Source organism: Pollachius pollachius (genome assembly GCF_949987615.1).
Source record: "Pollachius pollachius genome assembly, chromosome: 4".
NCBI classification, from domain to species: domain Eukaryota; kingdom Metazoa; phylum Chordata; class Actinopteri; order Gadiformes; family Gadidae; genus Pollachius; species Pollachius pollachius.
Window position 1 is genome coordinate 24240168 of NC_136937.1, and position 27737 is coordinate 24267904.

Here is a 27737-nt window from a genome sequence, read left to right on the forward strand (position 1 = left end):
CACCAACGCTTGCTAGCTCAAGAATTTGTGCTCCTAGAATTGAATTGGTCTGACTCATGTGCACACCTGTAGACGTCAAAATTCTTGTACATGTCGAGGAATGAACACTTACAGAGCTCCTCGTTAGTATAGTGGTCAGTATCCCCGCCTGTCACGCGGGAGACCGGGGTTCAATTCCCCGACGGGGAGTTAGGGAATTTTACTCACCTTGCCGAACACATTCAACCTGGCGTTATTGAAGATGCATGAGGTGTCTGTGAGTAAGACGAGGCCTGCAAAGTTAGGTATGCCTGCTGCGGTAGGATGTTCCACGAGAGGTGACCCCTCACACAGACGCACACTGTGTTTAAGTTGCGATTTCAGAATTAATAAAAATCTTGACCTGCATTGGCCGGGAATCGAACCCGGGCCTCCCGCGTGGCAGGCGAGAATTCTACCACTGAACCACCAATGCTCACATTTAGTCACAATTTGGCTCACAAAATAATCTCGAGGAAAGATTTCCACCTGCAGGACTAAAAGTCCTTGCTCACTTCAAGAAATACTGCAACACCACAGCCCCTCATTAGTACAGTGGTCAGTATCCCTTGGCCATGCGTGAAACAAGGAATGTGAAGATTTTTGGTTTTACTCAGTACGAACGAAAAGAGCCAATTTGTTTTGGTCAAACAAATGATCCAGCCTCATACCTTTGCCTGCAATCAGCCAGAGAATCAGCAGCAGGTGCACTCCAATGCAGCTCAGATACTTTTCCAATGTTGCAGACCAGGGCTTCACGCATGACGAGAATTCTACCACTGAACCACCAATGCTCACATTTAGTCACAATTTGGCTCAATCTGAACGAAAAGAGCTAATTAGTTTTGGTCACACAAATGATCCAGCCTCATACCTTTGCCTGCATCAGCCAGAGATTCAGCAGCAGGTGCACTCCAATGCAGCTCAGATACTTTTCCAATGTTGTAGACCAGGGCTTCACGCATGACGAGAATTCTACCGCTGAACCACCAATGCTCACATTTAGTAAAAATTTGGCTCAGTCTGAACGAAAAGAGCCAATTTGTTTTGGTCACACAAATGATCCAGCCTCACACCTTTGCCTGCATCAGCCAGAGATTCAGCAGCAGGTGCACTCCAATGCAGCTCAGACACTTTTCCCATGTTGCAGAAAAGGGCTTCACGCATGACGAGAATTCTACCATTGAACAACCAATGCTCACATTTAGTAAAAATTTGGCTCAGTCTGAACGAAAAGAGCCAATTTGTTTTGGTCACACAAATGATCCAGCCTCACACCTTTGCCTGCATCAGCCAGAGATTCAGCAGCAGGTGCACTCCAATGCAGCTCAGACACTTTTCCCATGTTGCAGAAAAGGGCTTCACGCATGACGAGAATTCTACCATTGAACAACCAATGCTCACATTTAGTCACAATTTGGCTCAGTCTGATCGAAAAGAGCCAATTTGTTTTGGTCACACAAATGATCCAGCCTCATACCTTTGCCTTTATCAGCCAGAGATTCAGCAGCAGGTGCACTCCAATGCAGCTCAGATACTTTTCCAATGTTGCAGACCAGGGCTTCACGCATGACGAGAATTCTACCACTGAACCACCAATGCTCACATTTAGTAAAAATTTGGCTCAGTCTGATCGAAAAGAGCCAATTTGTTTTGGTCACACAAATGATCCAGCCTCATACCTTTGCCTGCAATCAGCCAGAGATTCAGCAGCAGGTGCACTCCAATGCAGCTCAGACACTTTTCCAATGTTGCAGACCAGGGCTTCACGCATGACGAGAATTCTACCACTGAACCACCAATGCTCACATTTAGTAAAAATTTGGCTCAGTCTGAACGAAAAGAGCCAATTTGTTTTGGTCACACAAATGATCCATCCTCATACCTTTACCTGCATCAGCCAGAGATTCAGCAACAAGTGCACTCCAATGCAGCTCAGACACTTTTCCAATGTTGCAGACCAGGGCTTCACGCATGAAGAGAATTCTACCACTGAACCACCAATGCTCACATATAGTAAAAATTTGGCTCAGTCTGAACGAAAAGAGCCAATTTGTTTTGGTCACACAAATGATCCATCCTCATACCTTTACCTGCATCAGCCAGAGATTCAGCAACAAGTGCACTCCAATGCAGCTCATATACTTTTCCCATGTTGCAGACCAGGGCTTCACGCATGACGAGAATTCTACCACTGAACCACCAATGCTCACATTTTGGTCATAATTACACCCATGACAGGTAATTCTAACAATGAAACACCAACGCTTGCTAGCTCAAGAATTTGTGCTCCTAGAATTGAATTGGTCTGACTCATGTGCACACCTGTAGACGTCAAAATTCTTGTACATGTCGAGGAATGAACACTTACAGAGCTCCTCGTTAGTATAGTGGTCAGTATCCCCGCCTGTCACGCGGGAGACCGGGGTTCAATTTACCTGCATCAGCCAGAGATTCAGCAACAAGTGCACTCCAATGCAGCTCATATACTTTTCCCATGTTGCAGACCAGGGCTTCACGCATGACGAGAATTCTACCGCTGAACCACCAATGCTCACATTTAGTAAATATTTGGCTCAGTCTGAACGAAAAGAGCCAATTTGTTTTGGTCACACAAATGATCCAGCCTCACACCTTTGCCTGCATCAGCCAGAGGTTCAGCAGCAGGTGCACTCCAATGCAGCTCAGACACTTTTCCCATGTTGCAGAAAAGGGCTTCACGCATGACGAGAATTCTACCATTGAACAACCAATGCACACATTTAGTCACAATTTGGCTCAGTCTGATCGAAAAGAGCCAATTTGTTTTGGTCACACAAATGATCCAGCCTCATACCTTTGCCTTTATCAGCCAGAGATTCAGCAGCAGGTGCACTCCAATGCAGCTCAGATACTTTTCCAATGTTGCAGACCAGGGCTTCACGCATGACGAGAATTCTACCACTGAACCACCAATGCTCACATTTAGTAAAAATTTGGCTCAGTCTGATCGAAAAGAGCCAATTTGTTTTGGTCACACAAATGATCCAGCCTCATACCTTTGCCTGCAATCAGCCAGAGATTCAGCAGCAGGTGCACTCCAATGCAGCTCAGACACTTTTCCAATGTTGCAGACCAGGGCTTCACGCATGACGAGAATTCTACCATTGAACAACCAATGCTCACATTTAGTCACAATTTGGCTCAGTCTGATCGAAAAGAGCCAATTTGTTTTGGTCACACAAATGATCCAGCCTCATACCTTTGCCTTTATCAGCCAGAGATTCAGCAGCAGGTGCACTCCAATGCAGCTCAGATACTTTTCCAATGTTGCAGACCAGGGCTTCACGCATGACGAGAATTCTACCACTGAACCACCAATGCTCACATTTAGTAAAAATTTGGCTCAGTCTGATCGAAAAGAGCCAATTTGTTTTGGTCACACAAATGATCCAGCCTCATACCTTTGCCTGCAATCAGCCAGAGATTCAGCAGCAGGTGCACTCCAATGCAGCTCAGACACTTTTCCAATGTTGCAGACCAGGGCTTCACGCATGACGAGAATTCTACCACTGAACCACCAATGCTCACATTTAGTAAAAATTTGGCTCGGTCTGAACGAAAAGAGCCAATTTGTTTTGGTCACACAAATGATCCATCCTCATACCTTTACCTGCATCAGCCAGAGATTCAGCAACAAGTGCACTCCAATGCAGCTCATATACTTTTCCCATGTTGCAGACCAGGGCTTCACGCATGACGAGAATTCTACCACTGAACCACCAATGCTCACATTTTGGTCATAATTACACCCATGACAGGTAATTCTAACAATGAAACACCAACGCTTGCTAGCTCAAGAATTTGTGCTCCTAGAATTGAATTGGTCTGACTCATGTGCACACCTGTAGACGTCAAAATTCTTGTACATGTCGAGGAATGAACACTTACAGAGCTCCTCGTTAGTATAGTGGTCAGTATCCCCGCCTGTCACGCGGGAGACCGGGGTTCAATTTACCTGCATCAGCCAGAGATTCAGCAACAAGTGCACTCCAATGCAGCTCATATACTTTTCCCATGTTGCAGACCAGGGCTTCACGCATGACGAGAATTCTACCGCTGAACCACCAATGCTCACATTTAGTAAAAATTTGGCTCAGTCTGAACGAAAAGAGCCAATTTGTTTTGGTCACACAAATGATCCAGCCTCACACCTTTGCCTGCAACAGCCAGAGATTCAGCAGCAGGTGCACTCCAATGCAGCTCAGACACTTTTCCCATGTTGCAGAAAAGGGCTTCACGCATGACGAGAATTCTACCATTGAACAACCAATGCACACATTTAGTCACAATTTGGCTCAGTCTGATCGAAAAGAGCCAATTTGTTTTGGTCACACAAATGATCCAGCCTCATACCTTTGCCTTTATCAGCCAGAGATTCAGCAGCAGGTGCACTCCAATGCAGCTCAGATACTTTTCCAATGTTGCAGACCAGGGCTTCACGCATGACGAGAATTCTACCACTGAACCACCAATGCTCACATTTAGTAAAAATTTGGCTCAGTCTGATCGAAAAGAGCCAATTTGTTTTGGTCACACAAATGATCCAGCCTCATACCTTTGCCTGCAATCAGCCAGAGATTCAGCAGCAGGTGCACTCCAATGCAGCTCAGACACTTTTCCAATGTTGCAGACCAGGGCTTCACGCATGACGAGAATTCTACCATTGAACAACCAATGCTCACATTTAGTCACAATTTGGCTCAGTCTGATCGAAAAGAGCCAATTTGTTTTGGTCACACAAATGATCCAGCCTCATACCTTTGCCTTTATCAGCCAGAGATTCAGCAGCAGGTGCACTCCAATGCAGCTCAGATACTTTTCCAATGTTGCAGACCAGGGCTTCACGCATGACGAGAATTCTACCACTGAACCACCAATGCTCACATTTAGTAAAAATTTGGCTCAGTCTGATCGAAAAGAGCCAATTTGTTTTGGTCACACAAATGATCCAGCCTCATACCTTTGCCTGCAATCAGCCAGAGATTCAGCAGCAGGTGCACTCCAATGCAGCTCAGACACTTTTCCAATGTTGCAGACCAGGGCTTCACGCATGACGAGAATTCTACCACTGAACCACCAATGCTCACATTTAGTAAAAATTTGGCTCAGTCTGAACGAAAAGAGCCAATTTGTTTTGGTCACACAAATGATCCATCCTCATACCTTTACCTGCATCAGCCAGAGATTCAGCAACAAGTGCACTCCAATGCAGCTCATATACTTTTCCCATGTTGCAGACCAGGGCTTCACGCATGACGAGAATTCTACCACTGAACCACCAATGCTCACATTTTGGTCATAATTACACCCATGACAGGTAATTCTAACAATGAAACACCAACGCTTGCTAGCTCAAGAATTTGTGCTCCTAGAATTGAATTGGTCTGACTCATGTGCACACCTGTAGACGTCAAAATTCTTGTACATGTCGAGGAATGAACACTTACAGAGCTCCTCGTTAGTATAGTGGTCAGTATCCCCGCCTGTCACGCGGGAGACCGGGGTTCAATTCCCCGACGGGGAGTTAGGGAATTTTACTCACCTTGCCGAAAACATTCAACCTGGCGTTATTGAAGATGCATGAGGTGTCTGTGAGTAAGACGAGGCCTGCAAAGTTAGGTATGCCTGCTGCGGTAGGATGTTCCACGAGAGGTGACCCCTCACACAGACGCACACTGTGTTTAAGTTGCGATTTCAGAATTAATAAAAATCTTGACCTGCATTGGCCGGGAATCGAACCCGGGCCTCCCGCGTGGCAGACGAGAATTCTACCACTGAACCACCAATGCTCACATTTAGTCACAATTTGGCTCACAAAATAATCTCGAGGAAAGATTTCCACCTGCAGGACTAAAAGTCCTTGCTCACTTCAAGAAATACTGCAACACCACAGCCCCTCATTAGTACAGTGGTCAGTATCCCTTGGCCATGCGTGAAACAAGGAATGTGAAGATTTTTGGTTTTACTCAGTACGAACGAAAAGAGCCAATTTGTTTTGGTCAAACAAATGATCCAGCCTCATACCTTTGCCTGCAATCAGCCAGAAAATCAGCAGCAGGTGCACTCCAATGCAGCTCAGATACTTTTCCAATGTTGCAGACCAGGGCTTCACGCATGACGAGAATTCTACCACTGAACCACCAATGCTCACATTTAGTCACAATTTGGCTCAATCTGAACGAAAAGAGCTAATTAGTTTTGGTCACACAAATGATCCAGCCTCATACCTTTGCCTGCATCAGCCAGAGATTCAGCAGCAGGTGCACTCCAATGCAGCTCAGATACTTTTCCAATGTTGTAGACCAGGGCTTCACGCATGAAGAGAATTCTACCACTGAACCACCAATGCTCACATATAGTAAAAATTTGGCTCAGTCTGAACGAAAAGAGCCAATTTGTTTTGGTCACACAAATGATCCATCCTCATACCTTTACCTGCATCAGCCAGAGATTCAGCAACAAGTGCACTCCAATGCAGCTCATATACTTTTCCCATGTTGCAGACCAGGGCTTCACGCATGACGAGAATTCTACCACTGAACCACCAATGCTCACATTTTGGTCATAATTACACCCATGACAGGTAATTCTAACAATGAAACACCAACGCTTGCTAGCTCAAGAATTTGTGCTCGTAGAATTGAATTGGTCTGACTCATGTGCACACCTGTAGACGTCAAAATTCTTGTACATGTCGAGGAATGAACACTTACAGAGCTCCTCGTTAGTATAGTGGTCAGTATCCCCGCCTGTCACGCGGGAGACCGGGGTTCAATTTACCTGCATCAGCCAGAGATTCAGCAACAAGTGCACTCCAATGCAGCTCATATACTTTTCCCATGTTGCAGACCAGGGCTTCACGCATGACGAGAATTCTACCGCTGAACCACCAATGCTCACATTTAGTAAAAATTTGGCTCAGTCTGAACGAAAAGAGCCAATTTGTTTTGGTCACACAAATGATCCAGCCTCACACCTTTGCCTGCATCAGCCAGAGATTCAGCAGCAGGTGCACTCCAATGCAGCTCAGACACTTTTCCCATGTTGCAGAAAAGGGCTTCACGCATGACGAGAATTCTACCATTGAACAACCAATGCACACATTTAGTCACAATTTGGCTCAGTCTGATCGAAAAGAGCCAATTTGTTTTGGTCACACAAATGATCCAGCCTCATACCTTTGCCTTTATCAGCCAGAGATTCAGCAGCAGGTGCACTCCAATGCAGCTCAGATACTTTTCCAATGTTGCAGACCAGGGCTTCACGCATGACGAGAATTCTACCACTGAACCACCAATGCTCACATTTAGTAAAAATTTGGCTCAGTCTGATCGAATAGAGCCAATTTGTTTTGGTCACACAAATGATCCAGCCTCATACCTTTGCCTGCAATCAGCCAGAGATTCAGCAGCAGGTGCACTCCAATGCAGCTCAGACACTTTTCCAATGTTGCAGACCAGGGCTTCACGCATGACGAGAATTCTACCATTGAACAACCAATGGTCACATTTAGTCACAATTTGGCTCAGTCTGATCGAAAAGAGCCAATTTGTTTTGGTCACACAAATGATCCAGCCTCATACCTTTGCCTGCATCAGCCAGAGATTCAGCAACAAGTGCACTCCAATGCAGCTCATATACTTTTCCCATGTTGCAGACCAGGGCTTCACGCATGACGAGAATTCTACCGCTGAACCACCAATGCTCACATTTAGTAAAAATTTGGCTCAGTCTGAACGAAAATCAGCCAGAGATTCAGCAGCAGGTGCACTCCAATGCAGCTCAGACACTTTTCCAATGTTGCAGACCAGGGCTTCACGCATGACGAGAATTCTACCATTGAACAACCAATGCTCACATTTAGTCACAATTTGGCTCAGTCTGATCGAAAAGAGCCAATTTGTTTTGGTCACACAAATGATCCAGCCTCATACCTTTGCCTGCAATCAGCCAGAGATTCAGCAGCAGGTGCACTCCAATGCAGCTCAGACACTTTTCCAATGTTGCAGACCAGGGCTTCACGCATGACGAGAATTCTACCACTGAACCACCAATGCTCACATTTAGTAAAAATTTGGCTCAGTCTGAACGAAAAGAGCCAATTTGTTTTGGTCACACAAATGATCCATCCTCATACCTTTACCTGCATCAGCCAGAGATTCAGCAACAAGTGCACTCCAATGCAGCTCAGACACTTTTCCAATGTTGCAGACCAGGGCTTCACGCATGAAGAGAATTCTACCACTGAACCACCAATGCTCACATATAGTAAAAATTTGGCTCAGTCTGAACGAAAAGAGCCAATTTGTTTTGGTCACACAAATGATCCATCCTCATACCTTTACCTGCATCAGCCAGAGATTCAGCAACAAGTGCACTCCAATGCAGCTCATATACTTTTCCCATGTTGCAGACCAGGGCTTCACGCATGACGAGAATTCTACCACTGAACCACCAATGCTCACATTTTGGTCATAATTACACCCATGACAGGTAATTCTAACAATGAAACACCAACGCTTGCTAGCTCAAGAATTTGTGCTCCTAGAATTGAATTGGTCTGACTCATGTGCACACCTGTAGACGTCAAAATTCTTGTACATGTCGAGGAATGAACACTTACAGAGCTCCTCGTTAGTATAGTGGTCAGTATCCCCGCCTGTCACGCGGGAGACCGGGGTTCAATTCCCCGACGGGGAGTTAGGGAATTTTACTCACCTTGCCGAAAACATTCAACCTGGCGTTATTGAAGATGCATGAGGTGTCTGTGAGTAAGACGAGGCCTGCAAAGTTAGGTATGCCTGCTGCGGTAGGATGTTCCACGAGAGGTGACCCCTCACACAGACGCACACTGTGTTTAAGTTGCGATTTCAGAATTAATAAAAATCTTGACCTGCATTGGCCGGGAATCGAACCCGGGCCTCCCGCGTGGCAGACGAGAATTCTACCACTGAACCACCAATGCTCACATTTAGTCACAATTTGGCTCACAAAATAATCTCGAGGAAAGATTTCCACCTGCAGGACTAAAAGTCCTTGCTCACTTCAAGAAATACTGCAACACCACAGCCCCTCATTAGTACAGTGGTCAGTATCCCTTGGCCATGCGTGAAACAAGGAATGTGAAGATTTTTGGTTTTACTCAGTACGAACGAAAAGAGCCAATTTGTTTTGGTCAAACAAATGATCCAGCCTCATACCTTTGCCTGCAATCAGCCAGAAAATCAGCAGCAGGTGCACTCCAATGCAGCTCAGATACTTTTCCAATGTTGCAGACCAGGGCTTCACGCATGACGAGAATTCTACCACTGAACCACCAATGCTCACATTTAGTCACAATTTGGCTCAATCTGAACGAAAAGAGCTAATTAGTTTTGGTCACACAAATGATCCAGCCTCATACCTTTGCCTGCATCAGCCAGAGATTCAGCAGCAGGTGCACTCCAATGCAGCTCAGATACTTTTCCAATGTTGTAGACCAGGGCTTCACGCATGAAGAGAATTCTACCACTGAACCACCAATGCTCACATATAGTAAAAATTTGGCTCAGTCTGAACGAAAAGAGCCAATTTGTTTTGGTCACACAAATGATCCATCCTCATACCTTTACCTGCATCAGCCAGAGATTCAGCAACAAGTGCACTCCAATGCAGCTCATATACTTTTCCCATGTTGCAGACCAGGGCTTCACGCATGACGAGAATTCTACCACTGAACCACCAATGCTCACATTTTGGTCATAATTACACCCATGACAGGTAATTCTAACAATGAAACACCAACGCTTGCTAGCTCAAGAATTTGTGCTCGTAGAATTGAATTGGTCTGACTCATGTGCACACCTGTAGACGTCAAAATTCTTGTACATGTCGAGGAATGAACACTTACAGAGCTCCTCGTTAGTATAGTGGTCAGTATCCCCGCCTGTCACGCGGGAGACCGGGGTTCAATTTACCTGCATCAGCCAGAGATTCAGCAACAAGTGCACTCCAATGCAGCTCATATACTTTTCCCATGTTGCAGACCAGGGCTTCACGCATGACGAGAATTCTACCGCTGAACCACCAATGCTCACATTTAGTAAAAATTTGGCTCAGTCTGAACGAAAAGAGCCAATTTGTTTTGGTCACACAAATGATCCAGCCTCACACCTTTGCCTGCATCAGCCAGAGATTCAGCAGCAGGTGCACTCCAATGCAGCTCAGACACTTTTCCCATGTTGCAGAAAAGGGCTTCACGCATGACGAGAATTCTACCATTGAACAACCAATGCACACATTTAGTCACAATTTGGCTCAGTCTGATCGAAAAGAGCCAATTTGTTTTGGTCACACAAATGATCCAGCCTCATACCTTTGCCTTTATCAGCCAGAGATTCAGCAGCAGGTGCACTCCAATGCAGCTCAGATACTTTTCCAATGTTGCAGACCAGGGCTTCACGCATGACGAGAATTCTACCACTGAACCACCAATGCTCACATTTAGTAAAAATTTGGCTCAGTCTGATCGAATAGAGCCAATTTGTTTTGGTCACACAAATGATCCAGCCTCATACCTTTGCCTGCAATCAGCCAGAGATTCAGCAGCAGGTGCACTCCAATGCAGCTCAGACACTTTTCCAATGTTGCAGACCAGGGCTTCACGCATGACGAGAATTCTACCATTGAACAACCAATGGTCACATTTAGTCACAATTTGGCTCAGTCTGATCGAAAAGAGCCAATTTGTTTTGGTCACACAAATGATCCAGCCTCATACCTTTGCCTGCATCAGCCAGAGATTCAGCAACAAGTGCACTCCAATGCAGCTCATATACTTTTCCCATGTTGCAGACCAGGGCTTCACGCATGACGAGAATTCTACCGCTGAACCACCAATGCTCACATTTAGTAAAAATTTGGCTCAGTCTGAACGAAAATCAGCCAGAGATTCAGCAGCAGGTGCACTCCAATGCAGCTCAGACACTTTTCCAATGTTGCAGACCAGGGCTTCACGCATGACGAGAATTCTACCATTGAACAACCAATGCTCACATTTAGTCACAATTTGGCTCAGTCTGATCGAAAAGAGCCAATTTGTTTTGGTCACACAAATGATCCAGCCTCATACCTTTGCCTGCAATCAGCCAGAGATTCAGCAGCAGGTGCACTCCAATGCAGCTCAGACACTTTTCCAATGTTGCAGACCAGGGCTTCACGCATGACGAGAATTCTACCACTGAACCACCAATGCTCACATTTAGTAAAAATTTGGCTCAGTCTGAACGAAAAGAGCCAATTTGTTTTGGTCACACAAATGATCCATCCTCATACCTTTACCTGCATCAGCCAGAGATTCAGCAACAAGTGCACTCCAATGCAGCTCAGACACTTTTCCAATGTTGCAGACCAGGGCTTCACGCATGAAGAGAATTCTACCACTGAACCACCAATGCTCACATATAGTAAAAATTTGGCTCAGTCTGAACGAAAAGAGCCAATTTGTTTTGGTCACACAAATGATCCATCCTCATACCTTTACCTGCATCAGCCAGAGATTCAGCAACAAGTGCACTCCAATGCAGCTCATATACTTTTCCCATGTTGCAGACCAGGGCTTCACGCATGACGAGAATTCTACCACTGAACCACCAATGCTCACATTTTGGTCATAATTACACCCATGACAGGTAATTCTAACAATGAAACACCAACGCTTGCTAGCTCAAGAATTTGTGCTCCTAGAATTGAATTGGTCTGACTCATGTGCACACCTGTAGACGTCAAAATTCTTGTACATGTCGAGGAATGAACACTTACAGAGCTCCTCGTTAGTATAGTGGTCAGTATCCCCGCCTGTCACGCGGGAGACCGGGGTTCAATTCCCCGACGGGGAGTTAGGGAATTTTACTCACCTTGCCGAACACATTCAACCTGGCGTTATTGAAGATGCATGAGGTGTCTGTGAGTAAGACGAGGCCTGCAAAGTTAGGTATGCCTGCTGCGGTAGGATGTTCCACGAGAGGTGACCCCTCACACAGACGCACACTGTGTTTAAGTTGCGATTTCAGAATTAATAAAAATCTTGACCTGCATTGGCCGGGAATCGAACCCGGGCCTCCCGCGTGGCAGGCGAGAATTCTACCACTGAACCACCAATGCTCACATTTAGTCACAATTTGGCTCACAAAATAATCTCGAGGAAAGATTTCCACCTGCAGGACTAAAAGTCCTTGCTCACTTCAAGAAATACTGCAACACCACAGCCCCTCATTAGTACAGTGGTCAGTATCCCTTGGCCATGCGTGAAACAAGGAATGTGAAGATTTTTGGTTTTACTCAGTACGAACGAAAAGAGCCAATTTGTTTTGGTCAAACAAATGATCCAGCCTCATACCTTTGCCTGCAATCAGCCAGAGAATCAGCAGCAGGTGCACTCCAATGCAGCTCAGATACTTTTCCAATGTTGCAGACCAGGGCTTCACGCATGACGAGAATTCTACCACTGAACCACCAATGCTCACATTTAGTCACAATTTGGCTCAATCTGAACGAAAAGAGCTAATTAGTTTTGGTCACACAAATGATCCAGCCTCATACCTTTGCCTGCATCAGCCAGAGATTCAGCAGCAGGTGCACTCCAATGCAGCTCAGATACTTTTCCAATGTTGTAGACCAGGGCTTCACGCATGACGAGAATTCTACCGCTGAACCACCAATGCTCACATTTAGTAAAAATTTGGCTCAGTCTGAACGAAAAGAGCCAATTTGTTTTGGTCACACAAATGATCCAGCCTCACACCTTTGCCTGCATCAGCCAGAGATTCAGCAGCAGGTGCACTCCAATGCAGCTCAGACACTTTTCCCATGTTGCAGAAAAGGGCTTCACGCATGACGAGAATTCTACCATTGAACAACCAATGCTCACATTTAGTCACAATTTGGCTCAGTCTGATCGAAAAGAGCCAATTTGTTTTGGTCACACAAATGATCCAGCCTCATACCTTTGCCTTTATCAGCCAGAGATTCAGCAGCAGGTGCACTCCAATGCAGCTCAGATACTTTTCCAATGTTGCAGACCAGGGCTTCACGCATGACGAGAATTCTACCACTGAACCACCAATGCTCACATTTAGTAAAAATTTGGCTCAGTCTGATCGAAAAGAGCCAATTTGTTTTGGTCACACAAATGATCCAGCCTCATACCTTTGCCTGCAATCAGCCAGAGATTCAGCAGCAGGTGCACTCCAATGCAGCTCAGACACTTTTCCAATGTTGCAGACCAGGGCTTCACGCATGACGAGAATTCTACCACTGAACCACCAATGCTCACATTTAGTAAAAATTTGGCTCAGTCTGAACGAAAAGAGCCAATTTGTTTTGGTCACACAAATGATCCATCCTCATACCTTTACCTGCATCAGCCAGAGATTCAGCAACAAGTGCACTCCAATGCAGCTCATATACTTTTCCCATGTTGCAGACCAGGGCTTCACGCATGACGAGAATTCTACCACTGAACCACCAATGCTCACATTTAGTCACAATTTGGCTCAATCTGAACGAAAAGAGCTAATTAGTTTTGGTCACACAAATGATCCAGCCTCATACCTTTGCCTGCATCAGCCAGAGATTCAGCAGCAGGTGCACTCCAATGCAGCTCAGATACTTTTCCAATGTTGTAGACCAGGGCTTCACGCATGACGAGAATTCTACCGCTGAACCACCAATGCTCACATTTAGTAAAAATTTGGCTCAGTCTGAACGAAAAGAGCCAATTTGTTTTGGTCACACAAATGATCCAGCCTCACACCTTTGCCTGCATCAGCCAGAGATTCAGCAGCAGGTGCACTCCAATGCAGCTCAGACACTTTTCCCATGTTGCAGAAAAGGGCTTCACGCATGACGAGAATTCTACCATTGAACAACCAATGCTCACATTTAGTCACAATTTGGCTCAGTCTGATCGAAAAGAGCCAATTTGTTTTGGTCACACAAATGATCCAGCCTCATACCTTTGCCTTTATCAGCCAGAGATTCAGCAGCAGGTGCACTCCAATGCAGCTCAGATACTTTTCCAATGTTGCAGACCAGGGCTTCACGCATGACGAGAATTCTACCACTGAACCACCAATGCTCACATTTAGTAAAAATTTGGCTCAGTCTGATCGAAAAGAGCCAATTTGTTTTGGTCACACAAATGATCCAGCCTCATACCTTTGCCTGCAATCAGCCAGAGATTCAGCAGCAGGTGCACTCCAATGCAGCTCAGACACTTTTCCAATGTTGCAGACCAGGGCTTCACGCATGACGAGAATTCTACCACTGAACCACCAATGCTCACATTTAGTAAAAATTTGGCTCAGTCTGAACGAAAAGAGCCAATTTGTTTTGGTCACACAAATGATCCATCCTCATACCTTTACCTGCATCAGCCAGAGATTCAGCAACAAGTGCACTCCAATGCAGCTCATATACTTTTCCCATGTTGCAGACCAGGGCTTCACGCATGACGAGAATTCTACCACTGAACCACCAATGCTCACATTTTGGTCATAATTACACCCATGACAGGTAATTCTAACAATGAAACACCAACGCTTGCTAGCTCAAGAATTTGTGCTCCTAGAATTGAATTGGTCTGACTCATGTGCACACCTGTAGACGTCAAAATTCTTGTACATGTCGAGGAATGAACACTTACAGAGCTCCTCGTTAGTATAGTGGTCAGTATCCCCGCCTGTCACGCGGGAGACCGGGGTTCAATTTACCTGCATCAGCCAGAGATTCAGCAACAAGTGCACTCCAATGCAGCTCATATACTTTTCCCATGTTGCAGACCAGGGCTTCACGCATGACGAGAATTCTACCGCTGAACCACCAATGCTCACATTTAGTAAAAATTTGGCTCAGTCTGAACGAAAAGAGCCAATTTGTTTTGGTCACACAAATGATCCAGCCTCACACCTTTGCCTGCATCAGCCAGAGATTCAGCAGCAGGTGCACTCCAATGCAGCTCAGACACTTTTCCCATGTTGCAGAAAAGGGCTTCACGCATGACGAGAATTCTACCATTGAACAACCAATGCACACATTTAGTCACAATTTGGCTCAGTCTGATCGAAAAGAGCCAATTTGTTTTGGTCACACAAATGATCCAGCCTCATACCTTTGCCTTTATCAGCCAGAGATTCAGCAGCAGGTGCACTCCAATGCAGCTCAGATACTTTTCCAATGTTGCAGACCAGGGCTTCACGCATGACGAGAATTCTACCACTGAACCACCAATGCTCACATTTAGTAAAAATTTGGCTCAGTCTGATCGAAAAGAGCCAATTTGTTTTGGTCACACAAATGATCCAGCCTCATACCTTTGCCTGCAATCAGCCAGAGATTCAGCAGCAGGTGCACTCCAATGCAGCTCAGACACTTTTCCAATGTTGCAGACCAGGGCTTCACGCATGACGAGAATTCTACCATTGAACAACCAATGCTCACATTTAGTCACAATTTGGCTCAGTCTGATCGAAAAGAGCCAATTTGTTTTGGTCACACAAATGATCCAGCCTCATACCTTTGCCTTTATCAGCCAGAGATTCAGCAGCAGGTGCACTCCAATGCAGCTCAGATACTTTTCCAATGTTGCAGACCAGGGCTTCACGCATGACGAGAATTCTACCACTGAACCACCAATGCTCACATTTAGTAAAAATTTGGCTCAGTCTGATCGAAAAGAGCCAATTTGTTTTGGTCACACAAATGATCCAGCCTCATACCTTTGCCTGCAATCAGCCAGAGATTCAGCAGCAGGTGCACTCCAATGCAGCTCAGACACTTTTCCAATGTTGCAGACCAGGGCTTCACGCATGACGAGAATTCTACCACTGAACCACCAATGCTCACATTTAGTAAAAATTTGGCTCAGTCTGAACGAAAAGAGCCAATTTGTTTTGGTCACACAAATGATCCATCCTCATACCTTTACCTGCATCAGCCAGAGATTCAGCAACAAGTGCACTCCAATGCAGCTCATATACTTTTCCCATGTTGCAGACCAGGGCTTCACGCATGACGAGAATTCTACCACTGAACCACCAATGCTCACATTTTGGTCATAATTACACCCATGACAGGTAATTCTAACAATGAAACACCAACGCTTGCTAGCTCAAGAATTTGTGCTCCTAGAATTGAATTGGTCTGACTCATGTGCACACCTGTAGACGTCAAAATTCTTGTACATGTCGAGGAATGAACACTTACAGAGCTCCTCGTTAGTATAGTGGTCAGTATCCCCGCCTGTCACGCGGGAGACCGGGGTTCAATTCCCCGACGGGGAGTTAGGGAATTTTACTCACCTTGCCGAACACATTCAACCTGGCGTTATTGAAGATGCATGAGGTGTCTGTGAGTAAGACGAGGCCTGCAAAGTTAGGTATGCCTGCTGCGGTAGGATGTTCCACGAGAGGTGACCCCTCACACAGACGCACACTGTGTTTAAGTTGCGATTTCAGAATTAATAAAAATCTTGACCTGCATTTGCCGGGAATCGAACCCAGGCCTCCCGCGTGGCAGGCGAGAATTCTACCACTGAACCACCAATGCTCACATTTAGTCACAATTTGGCTCACAAAATAATCTCGAGGAAAGATTTCCACCTGCAGGACTAAAAGTCCTTGCTCACTTCAAGAAATACTGCAACACCACAGCCCCTCATTAGTACAGTGGTCAGTATCCCTTGGCCATGCGTGAAACAAGGAATGTGAAGATTTTTGGTTTTACTCAGTACGAACGAAAAGAGCCAATTTGTTTTGGTCAAACAAATGATCCAGCCTCATACCTTTGCCTGCAATCAGCCAGAGAATCAGCAGCAGGTGCACTCCAATGCAGCTCAGATACTTTTCCAATGTTGCAGACCAGGGCTTCACGCATGACGAGAATTCTACCACTGAACCACCAATGCTCACATTTAGTCACAATTTGGCTCAATCTGAACGAAAAGAGCTAATTAGTTTTGGTCACACAAATGATCCAGCCTCATACCTTTGCCTGCATCAGCCAGAGATTCAGCAGCAGGTGCACTCCAATGCAGCTCAGATACTTTTCCAATGTTGTAGACCAGGGCTTCACGCATGACGAGAATTCTACCGCTGAACCACCAATGCTCACATTTAGTAAAAATTTGGCTCAGTCTGAACGAAAAGAGCCAATTTGTTTTGGTCACACAAATGATCCAGCCTCACACCTTTGCCTGCATCAGCCAGAGATTCAGCAGCAGGTGCACTCCAATGCAGCTCAGACACTTTTCCCATGTTGCAGAAAAGGGCTTCACGCATGACGAGAATTCTACCATTGAACAACCAATGCTCACATTTAGTCACAATTTGGCTCAGTCTGATCGAAAAGAGCCAATTTGTTTTGGTCACACAAATGATCCAGCCTCATACATTTGCCTTTATCAGCCAGAGATTCAGCAGCAGGTGCACTCCAATGCAGCTCAGATACTTTTCCAATGTTGCAGACCAGGGCTTCACGCATGACGAGAATTCTACCACTGAACCACCAATGCTCACATTTAGTAAAAATTTGGCTCAGTCTGATCGAAAAGAGCCAATTTGTTTTGGTCACACAAATGATCCAGCCTCATACCTTTGCCTGCAGTCAGCCAGAGATTCAGCAGCAGGTGCACTCCAATGCAGCTCAGACACTTTTCCAATGTTGCAGACCAGGGCTTCACGCATGACGAGAATTCTACCACTGAACCACCAATGCTCACATTTAGTAAAAATTTGGCTCAGTCTGAACGAAAAGAGCCAATTTGTTTTGGTCACACAAATGATCCATCCTCATACCTTTACCTGCATCAGCCAGAGATTCAGCAACAAGTGCACTCCAATGCAGCTCAGACACTTTTCCAATGTTGCAGACCAGGGCTTCACGCATGAAGAGAATTCTACCACTGAACCACCAATGCTCACATATAGTAAAAATTTGGCTCAGTCTGAACGAAAAGAGCCAATTTGTTTTGGTCACACAAATGATCCATCCTCATACCTTTACCTGCATCAGCCAGAGATTCAGCAACAAGTGCACTCCAATGCAGCTCATATACTTTTCCCATGTTGCAGACCAGGGCTTCACGCATGACGAGAATTCTACCACTGAACCACCAATGCTCACATTTTGGTCATAAATACACCCATGACAGGTAATTCTAACAATGAAACACCAACGCTTGCTAGCTCAAGAATTTGTGCTCCTAGAATTGAATTGGTCTGACTCATGTGCACACCTGTAGACGTCAAAATTCTTGTACATGTCGAGGAATGAACACTTACAGAGCTCCTCGTTAGTATAGTGGTCAGTATCCCCGCCTGTCACGCGGGAGACCGGGGTTCAATTTACCTGCATCAGCCAGAGATTCAGCAACAAGTGCACTCCAATGCAGCTCATATACTTTTCCCATGTTGCAGACCAGGGCTTCACGCATGACGAGAATTCTACCGCTGAACCACCAATGCTCACATTTAGTAAAAATTTGGCTCAGTCTGAACGAAAAGAGCCAATTTGTTTTGGTCACACAAATGATCCAGCCTCACACCTTTGCCTGCAACAGCCAGAGATTCAGCAGCAGGTGCACTCCAATGCAGCTCAGACACTTTTCCCATGTTGCAGAAAAGGGCTTCACGCATGACGAGAATTCTACCATTGAACAACCAATGCACACATTTAGTCACAATTTGGCTCAGTCTGATCGAAAAGAGCCAATTTGTTTTGGTCACACAAATGATCCAGCCTCATACCTTTGCCTTTATCAGCCAGAGATTCAGCAGCAGGTGCACTCCAATGCAGCTCAGATACTTTTCCAATGTTGCAGACCAGGGCTTCACGCATGACGAGAATTCTACCACTGAACCACCAATGCTCACATTTAGTAAAAATTTGGCTCAGTCTGATCGAAAAGAGCCAATTTGTTTTGGTCACACAAATGATCCAGCCTCATACCTTTGCCTGCAATCAGCCAGAGATTCAGCAGCAGGTGCACTCCAATGCAGCTCAGACACTTTTCCAATGTTGCAGACCAGGGCTTCACGCATGACGAGAATTCTACCATTGAACAACCAATGCTCACATTTAGTCACAATTTGGCTCAGTCTGATCGAAAAGAGCCAATTTGTTTTGGTCAAACAAATGATCCAGCCTCATACCTTTGCCTGCAATCAGCCAGAAAATCAGCAGCAGGTGCACTCCAATGCAGCTCAGATACTTTTCCAATGTTGCAGACCAGGGCTTCACGCATGACGAGAATTCTACCACTGAACCACCAATGCTCACATTTAGTCACAATTTGGCTCAATCTGAACGAAAAGAGCTAATTAGTTTTGGTCACACAAATGATCCAGCCTCATACCTTTGCCTGCATCAGCCAGAGATTCAGCAGCAGGTGCACTCCAATGCAGCTCAGATACTTTTCCAATGTTGTAGACCAGGGCTTCACGCATGAAGAGAATTCTACCACTGAACCACCAATGCTCACATATAGTAAAAATTTGGCTCAGTCTGAACGAAAAGAGCCAATTTGTTTTGGTCACACAAATGATCCATCCTCATACCTTTACCTGCATCAGCCAGAGATTCAGCAACAAGTGCACTCCAATGCAGCTCATATACTTTTCCCATGTTGCAGACCAGGGCTTCACGCATGACGAGAATTCTACCACTGAACCACCAATGCTCACATTTTGGTCATAATTACACCCATGACAGGTAATTCTAACAATGAAACACCAACGCTTGCTAGCTCAAGAATTTGTGCTCCTAGAATTGAATTGGTCTGACTCATGTGCACACCTGTAGACGTCAAAATTCTTGTACATGTCGAGGAATGAACACTTACAGAGCTCCTCGTTAGTATAGTGGTCAGTATCCCCGCCTGTCACGCGGGAGACCGGGGTTCAATTTACCTGCATCAGCCAGAGATTCAGCAACAAGTGCACTCCAATGCAGCTCATATACTTTTCCCATGTTGCAGACCAGGGCTTCACGCATGACGAGAATTCTACCGCTGAACCACCAATGCTCACATTTAGTAAAAATTTGGCTCAGTCTGATCGAAAAGAGCCAATTTGTTTTGGTCACACAAATGATCCAGCCTCATACCTTTGCCTGCAATCAGCCAGAGATTCAGCAGCAGGTGCACTCCAATGCAGCTCAGACACTTTTCCAATGTTGCAGACCAGGGCTTCACGCATGACGAGAATTCTACCATTGAACAACCAATGCTCACATTTAGTCACAATTTGGCTCAGTCTGATCGAAAAGAGCCAATTTGTTTTGGTCACACAAATGATCCAGCCTCATACCTTTGCCTGCATCAGCCAGAGATTCAGCAACAAGTGCACTCCAATGCAGCTCATATACTTTTCCCATGTTGCAGACCAGGGCTTCACGCATGACGAGAATTCTACCGCTGAACCACCAATGCTCACATTTAGTAAAAATTTGGCTCAGTCTGAACGAAAATCAGCCAGAGATTCAGCAGCAGGTGCACTCCAATGCAGCTCAGACACTTTTCCAATGTTGCAGACCAGGGCTTCACGCATGACGAGAATTCTACCATTGAACAACCAATGCTCACATTTAGTCACAATTTGGCTCAGTCTGATCGAAAAGAGCCAATTTGTTTTGGTCACACAAATGATCCAGCCTCATACCTTTGCCTTTATCAGCCAGAGATTCAGCAGCAGGTGCACTCCAATGCAGCTCAGATACTTTTCCAATGTTGCAGACCAGGGCTTCACGCATGACGAGAATTCTACCACTGAACCACCAATGCTCACATTTAGTAAAAATTTGGCTCAGTCTGATCGAAAAGAGCCAATTTGTTTTGGTCACACAAATGATCCAGCCTCATACCTTTGCCTGCAATCAGCCAGAGAATCAGCAGCAGGTGCACTCCAATGCAGCTCAGATACTTTTCCAATGTTGCAGACCAGGGCTTCACGCATGACGAGAATTCTACCACTGAACCACCAATGCTCACATTTAGTCACAATTTGGCTCAATCTGAACGAAAAGAGCTAATTAGTTTTGGTCACACAAATGATCCAGCCTCATACCTTTGCCTTTATCAGCCAGAGATTCAGCAGCAGGTGCACTCCAATGCAGCTCAGATACTTTTCCAATGTTGCAGACCAGGGCTTCACGCATGACGAGAATTCTACCACTGAACCACCAATGCTCACATTTAGTAAAAATTTGGCTCAGTCTGATCGAAAAGAGCCAATTTGTTTTGGTCACACAAATGATCCAGCCTCATACCTTTGCCTGCAATCAGCCAGAGATTCAGCAGCAGGTGCACTCCAATGCAGCTCAGACACTTTTCCAATGTTGCAGACCAGGGCTTCACGCATGACGAGAATTCGACCACTGAACCACCAATGCTCACATTTAGTAAAAATTTGGCTCAGTCTGAACGAAAAGAGCCAATTTGTTTTGGTCACACAAATGATCCATCCTCATACCTTTACCTGCATCAGCCAGAGATTCAGCAACAAGTGCACTCCAATGCAGCTCATATACTTTTCCCATGTTGCAGACCAGGGCTTCACGCATGACGAGAATTCTACCACTGAACCACCAATGCTCACATTTTGGTCATAATTACACCCATGACAGGTAATTCTAACAATGAAACACCAACGCTTGCTAGCTCAAGAATTTGTGCTCCTAGAATTGAATTGGTCTGACTCATGTGCACACCTGTAGACGTCAAAATTCTTGTACATGTCGAGGAATGAAAACTTACAGAGCTCCTCGTTAGTATAGTGGTCAGTATCCCCGCCTGTCACGCGGGAGACCGGGGTTCAATTTACCTGCATCAGCCAGAGATTCAGCAACAAGTGCACTCCAATGCAGCTCATATACTTTTCCCATGTTGCAGACCAGGGCTTCACGCATGACGAGAATTCTACCGCTGAACCACCAATGCTCACATTTAGTAAAAATTTGGCTCAGTCTGAACGAAAAGAGCCAATTTGTTTTGGTCACACAAATGATCCAGCCTCACACCTTTGCCTGCATCAGCCAGAGATTCAGCAGCAGGTGCACTCCAATGCAGCTCAGACACTTTTCCCATGTTGCAGAAAAGGGCTTCACGCATGACGAGAATTCTACCATTGAACAACCAATGCACACATTTAGTCACAATTTGGCTCAGTCTGATCGAAAAGAGCCAATTTGTTTTGGTCACACAAATGATCCAGCCTCATACCTTTGCCTTTATCAGCCAGAGATTCAGCAGCAGGTGCACTCCAATGCAGCTCAGATACTTTTCCAATGTTGCAGACCAGGGCTTCACGCATGACGAGAATTCTACCACTGAACCACCAATGCTCACATTTAGTAAAAATTTGGCTCAGTCTGATCGAAAAGAGCCAATTTGTTTTGGTCACACAAATGATCCAGCCTCATACCTTTGCCTGCAATCAGCCAGAGATTCAGCAGCAGGTGCACTCCAATGCAGCTCAGACACTTTTCCAATGTTGCAGACCAGGGCTTCACGCATGACGAGAATTCTACCATTGAACAACCAATGCTCACATTTAGTCACAATTTGGCTCAGTCTGATCGAAAAGAGCCAATTTGTTTTGGTCACACAAATGATCCAGCCTCATACCTTTGCCTTTATCAGCCAGAGATTCAGCAGCAGGTGCACTCCAATGCAGCTCAGATACTTTTCCAATGTTGCAGACCAGGGCTTCACGCATGACGAGAATTCTACCACTGAACCACCAATGCTCACATTTAGTAAAAATTTGGCTCAGTCTGATCGAAAAGAGCCAATTTGTTTTGGTCACACAAATGATCCAGCCTCATACCTTTGCCTGCAATCAGCCAGAGATTCAGCAGCAGGTGCACTCCAATGCAGCTCAGACACTTTTCCAATGTTGCAGACCAGGGCTTCACGCATGACGAGAATTCTACCACTGAACCACCAATGCTCACATTTAGTAAAAATTGGGCTCAGTCTGAACGAAAAGAGCCAATTTGTTTTGGTCACACAAATGATCCATCCTCATACCTTTACCTGCATCAGCCAGAGATTCAGCAACAAGTGCACTCCAATGCAGCTCATATACTTTTCCCATGTTGCAGACCAGGGCTTCACGCATGACGAGAATTCTACCACTGAACCACCAATGCTCACATTTTGGTCATAATTACACCCATGACATGTAATTCTAACAATGAAACACCAACGCTTGCTAGCTCAAGAATTTGTGCTCCTAGAATTGAATTGGTCTGACTCATGTGCACACCTGTAGACGTCAAAATTCTTGTACATGTCGAGGAATGAACACTTACAGAGCTCCTCGTTAGTATAGTGGTCAGTATCCCCGCCTGTCACGCGGGAGACCGGGGTTCAATTTACCTGCATCAGCCAGAGATTCAGCAACAAGTGCACTCCAATGCAGCTCATATACTTTTCCCATGTTGCAGACCAGGGCTTCACGCATGACGAGAATTCTACCGCTGAACCACCAATGCTCACATTTAGTAAAAATTTGGCTCAGTCTGAACGAAAAGAGCCAATTTGTTTTGGTCACACAAATGATCCAGCCTCACACCTTTGCCTGCAACAGCCAGAGATTCAGCAGCAGGTGCACTCCAATGCAGCTCAGACACTTTTCCCATGTTGCAGAAAAGGGCTTCACGCATGACGAGAATTCTACCATTGAACAACCAATGCACACATTTAGTCACAATTTGGCTCAGTCTGATCGAAAAGAGCCAATTTGTTTTGGTCACACAAATGATCCAGCCTCATACCTTTGCCTTTATCAGCCAGAGATTCAGCAGCAGGTGCACTCCAATGCAGCTCAGATACTTTTCCAATGTTGCAGACCAGGGCTTCACGCATGACGAGAATTCTACCACTGAACCACCAATGCTCACATTTAGTAAAAATTTGGCTCAGTCTGATCGAAAAGAGCCAATTTGTTTTGGTCACACAAATGATCCAGCCTCATACCTTTGCCTGCAATCAGCCAGAGATTCAGCAGCAGGTGCACTCCAATGCAGCTCAGACACTTTTCCAATGTTGCAGACCAGGGCTTCACGCATGACGAGAATTCTACCATTGAACAACCAATGCTCACATTTAGTCACAATTTGGCTCAGTCTGATCGAAAAGAGCCAATTTGTTTTGGTCACACAAATGATCCAGCCTCATACCTTTGCCTTTATCAGCCAGAGATTCAGCAGCAGGTGCACTCCAATGCAGCTCAGATACTTTTCCAATGTTGCAGACCAGGGCTTCACGCATGACGAGAATTCTACCACTGAACCACCAATGCTCACATTTAGTAAAAATTTGGCTCAGTCTGATCGAAAAGAGCCAATTTGTTTTGGTCACACAAATGATCCAGCCTCATACCTTTGCCTGCAATCAGCCAGAGATTCAGCAGCAGGTGCACTCCAATGCAGCTCAGACACTTTTCCAATGTTGCAGACCAGGGCTTCACGCATGACGAGAATTCTACCACTGAACCACCAATGCTCACATTTAGTAAAAATTTGGCTCAGTCTGAACGAAAAGAGCCAATTTGTTTTGGTCACACAAATGATCCATCCTCATACCTTTACCTGCATCAGCCAGAGATTCAGCAACAAGTGCACTCCAATGCAGCTCATATACTTTTCCCATGTTGCAGACCAGGGCTTCACGCATGACGAGAATTCTACCACTGAACCACCAATGCTCACATTTTGGTCATAATTACACCCATGACAGGTAATTCTAACAATGAAACACCAACGCTTGCTAGCTCAAGAATTTGTGCTCCTAGAATTGAATTGGTCTGACTCATGTGCACACCTGTAGACGTCAAAATTCTTGTACATGTCGAGGAATGAACACTTACAGAGCTCCTCGTTAGTATAGTGGTCAGTATCCCCGCCTGTCACGCGGGAGACCGGGGTTCAATTTACCTGCATCAGCCAGAGATTCAGCAACAAGTGCACTCCAATGCAGCTCATATACTTTTCCCATGTTGCAGACCAGGGCTTCACGCATGACGAGAATTCTACCGCTGAACCACCAATGCTCACATTTAGTAAAAATTTGGCTCAGTCTGAACGAAAAGAGCCAATTTGTTTTGGTCACACAAATGATCCAGCCTCACACCTTTGCCTGCATCAGCCAGAGATTCAGCAGCAGGTGCACTCCAATGCAGCTCAGACACTTTTCCCATGTTGCAGAAAAGGGCTTCACGCATGACGAGAATTCTACCATTGAACAACCAATGCTCACATTTAGTCACAATTTGGCTCAGTCTGATCGAAAAGAGCCAATTTGTTTTGGTCACACAAATGATCCAGCCTCATACCTTTGCCTTTATCAGCCAGAGATTCAGCAGCAGGTGCACTCCAATGCAGCTCAGATACTTTTCCAATGTTGCAGACCAGGGCTTCACGCATGACGAGAATTCTACCACTGAACCACCAATGCTCACATTTAGTAAAAATTTGGCTCAGTCTGATCGAAAAGAGCCAATTTGTTTTGGTCACACAAATGATCCAGCCTCATACCTTTGCCTGCAATCAGCCAGAGATTCAGCAGCAGGTGCACTCCAATGCAGCTCAGACACTTTTCCAATGTTGCAGACCAGGGCTTCACGCATGAAGAGAATTCTACCACTGAACCACCAATGCTCACATATAGTAAAAATTTGGCTCAGTCTGAACGAAAAGAGCCAATTTGTTTTGGTCACACAAATGATCCATCCTCATACCTTTACCTGCATCAGCCAGAGATTCAGCAACAAGTGCACTCCAATGCAGCTCATATACTTTTCCCATGTTGCAGACCAGGGCTTCACGCATGACGAGAATTCTACCACTGAACCACCAATGCTCACATTTTGGTCATAATTACACCCATGACAGGTAATTCTAACAATGAAACACCAACGCTTGCTAGCTCAAGAATTTGTGCTCCTAGAATTGAATTGGTCTGACTCATGTGCACACCTGTAGACGTCAAAATTCTTGTACATGTCGAGGAATGAACACTTACAGAGCTCCTCGTTAGTATAGTGGTCAGTATCCCCGCCTGTCACGCGGGAGACCGGGGTTCAATTTACCTGCATCAGCCAGAGATTCAGCAACAAGTGCACTCCAATGCAGCTCATATACTTTTCCCATGTTGCAGACCAGGGCTTCACGCATGACGAGAATTCTACCGCTGAACCACCAATGCTCACATTTAGTAAAAATTTGGCTCAGTCTGAACGAAAAGAGCCAATTTGTTTTGGTCACACAAATGATCCAGCCTCACACCTTTGCCTGCATCAGCCAGAGATTCAGCAGCAGGTGCACTCCAATGCAGCTCAGACACTTTTCCCATGTTGCAGAAAAGGGCTTCACGCATGACGAGAATTCTACCATTGAACAACCAATGCACACATTTAGTCACAATTTGGCTCAGTCTGATCGAAAAGAGCCAATTTGTTTTGGTCACACAAATGATCCACCCTCATACCTTTGCCTTTATCAGCCAGAGATTCAGCAGCAGGTGCACTCCAATGCAGCTCAGATACTTTTCCAATGTTGCAGACCAGGGCTTCACGCATGACGAGAATTCTACCACTGAACCACCAATGCTCACATTTAGTAAAAATTTGGCTCAGTCTGATCGAAAAGAGCCAATTTGTTTTGGTCACACAAATGATCCAGCCTCATACCTTTGCCTGCAATCAGCCAGAGATTCAGCAGCAGGTGCACTCCAATGCAGCTCAGACACTTTTCCAATGTTGCAGACCAGGGCTTCACGCATGACGAGAATTCTACCATTGAACAACCAATGCTCACATTTAGTCACAATTTGGCTCAGTCTGATCGAAAAGAGCCAATTTGTTTTGGTCACACAAATGATCCAGCCTCATACCTTTGCCTTTATCAGCCAGAGATTCAGCAGCAGGTGCACTCCAATGCAGCTCAGATACTTTTCCAATGTTGCAGACCAGGGCTTCACGCATGACGAGAATTCTACCACTGAACCACCAATGCTCACATTTAGTAAAAATTTGGCTCAGTCTGATCGAAAAGAGCCAATTTGTTTTGGTCACACAAATGATCCAGCCTCATACCTTTGCCTGCAATCAGCCAGAGATTCAGCAGCAGGTGCACTCCAATGCAGCTCAGACACTTTTCCAATGTTGCAGACCAGGGCTTCACGCATGACGAGAATTCTACCACTGAACCACCAATGCTCACATTTAGTAAAAATTGGGCTCAGTCTGAACGAAAAGAGCCAATTTGTTTTGGTCACACAAATGATCCATCCTCATACCTTTACCTGCATCAGCCAGAGATTCAGCAACAAGTGCACTCCAATGCAGCTCATATACTTTTCCCATGTTGCAGACCAGGGCTTCACGCATGACGAGAATTCTACCACTGAACCACCAATGCTCACATTTTGGTCATAATTACACCCATGACATGTAATTCTAACAATGAAACACCAACGCTTGCTAGCTCAAGAATTTGTGCTCCTAGAATTGAATTGGTCTGACTCATGTGCACACCTGTAGACGTCAAAATTCTTGTACATGTCGAGGAATGAACACTTACAGAGCTCCTCGTTAGTATAGTGGTCAGTATCCCCGCCTGTCACGCGGGAGACCGGGGTT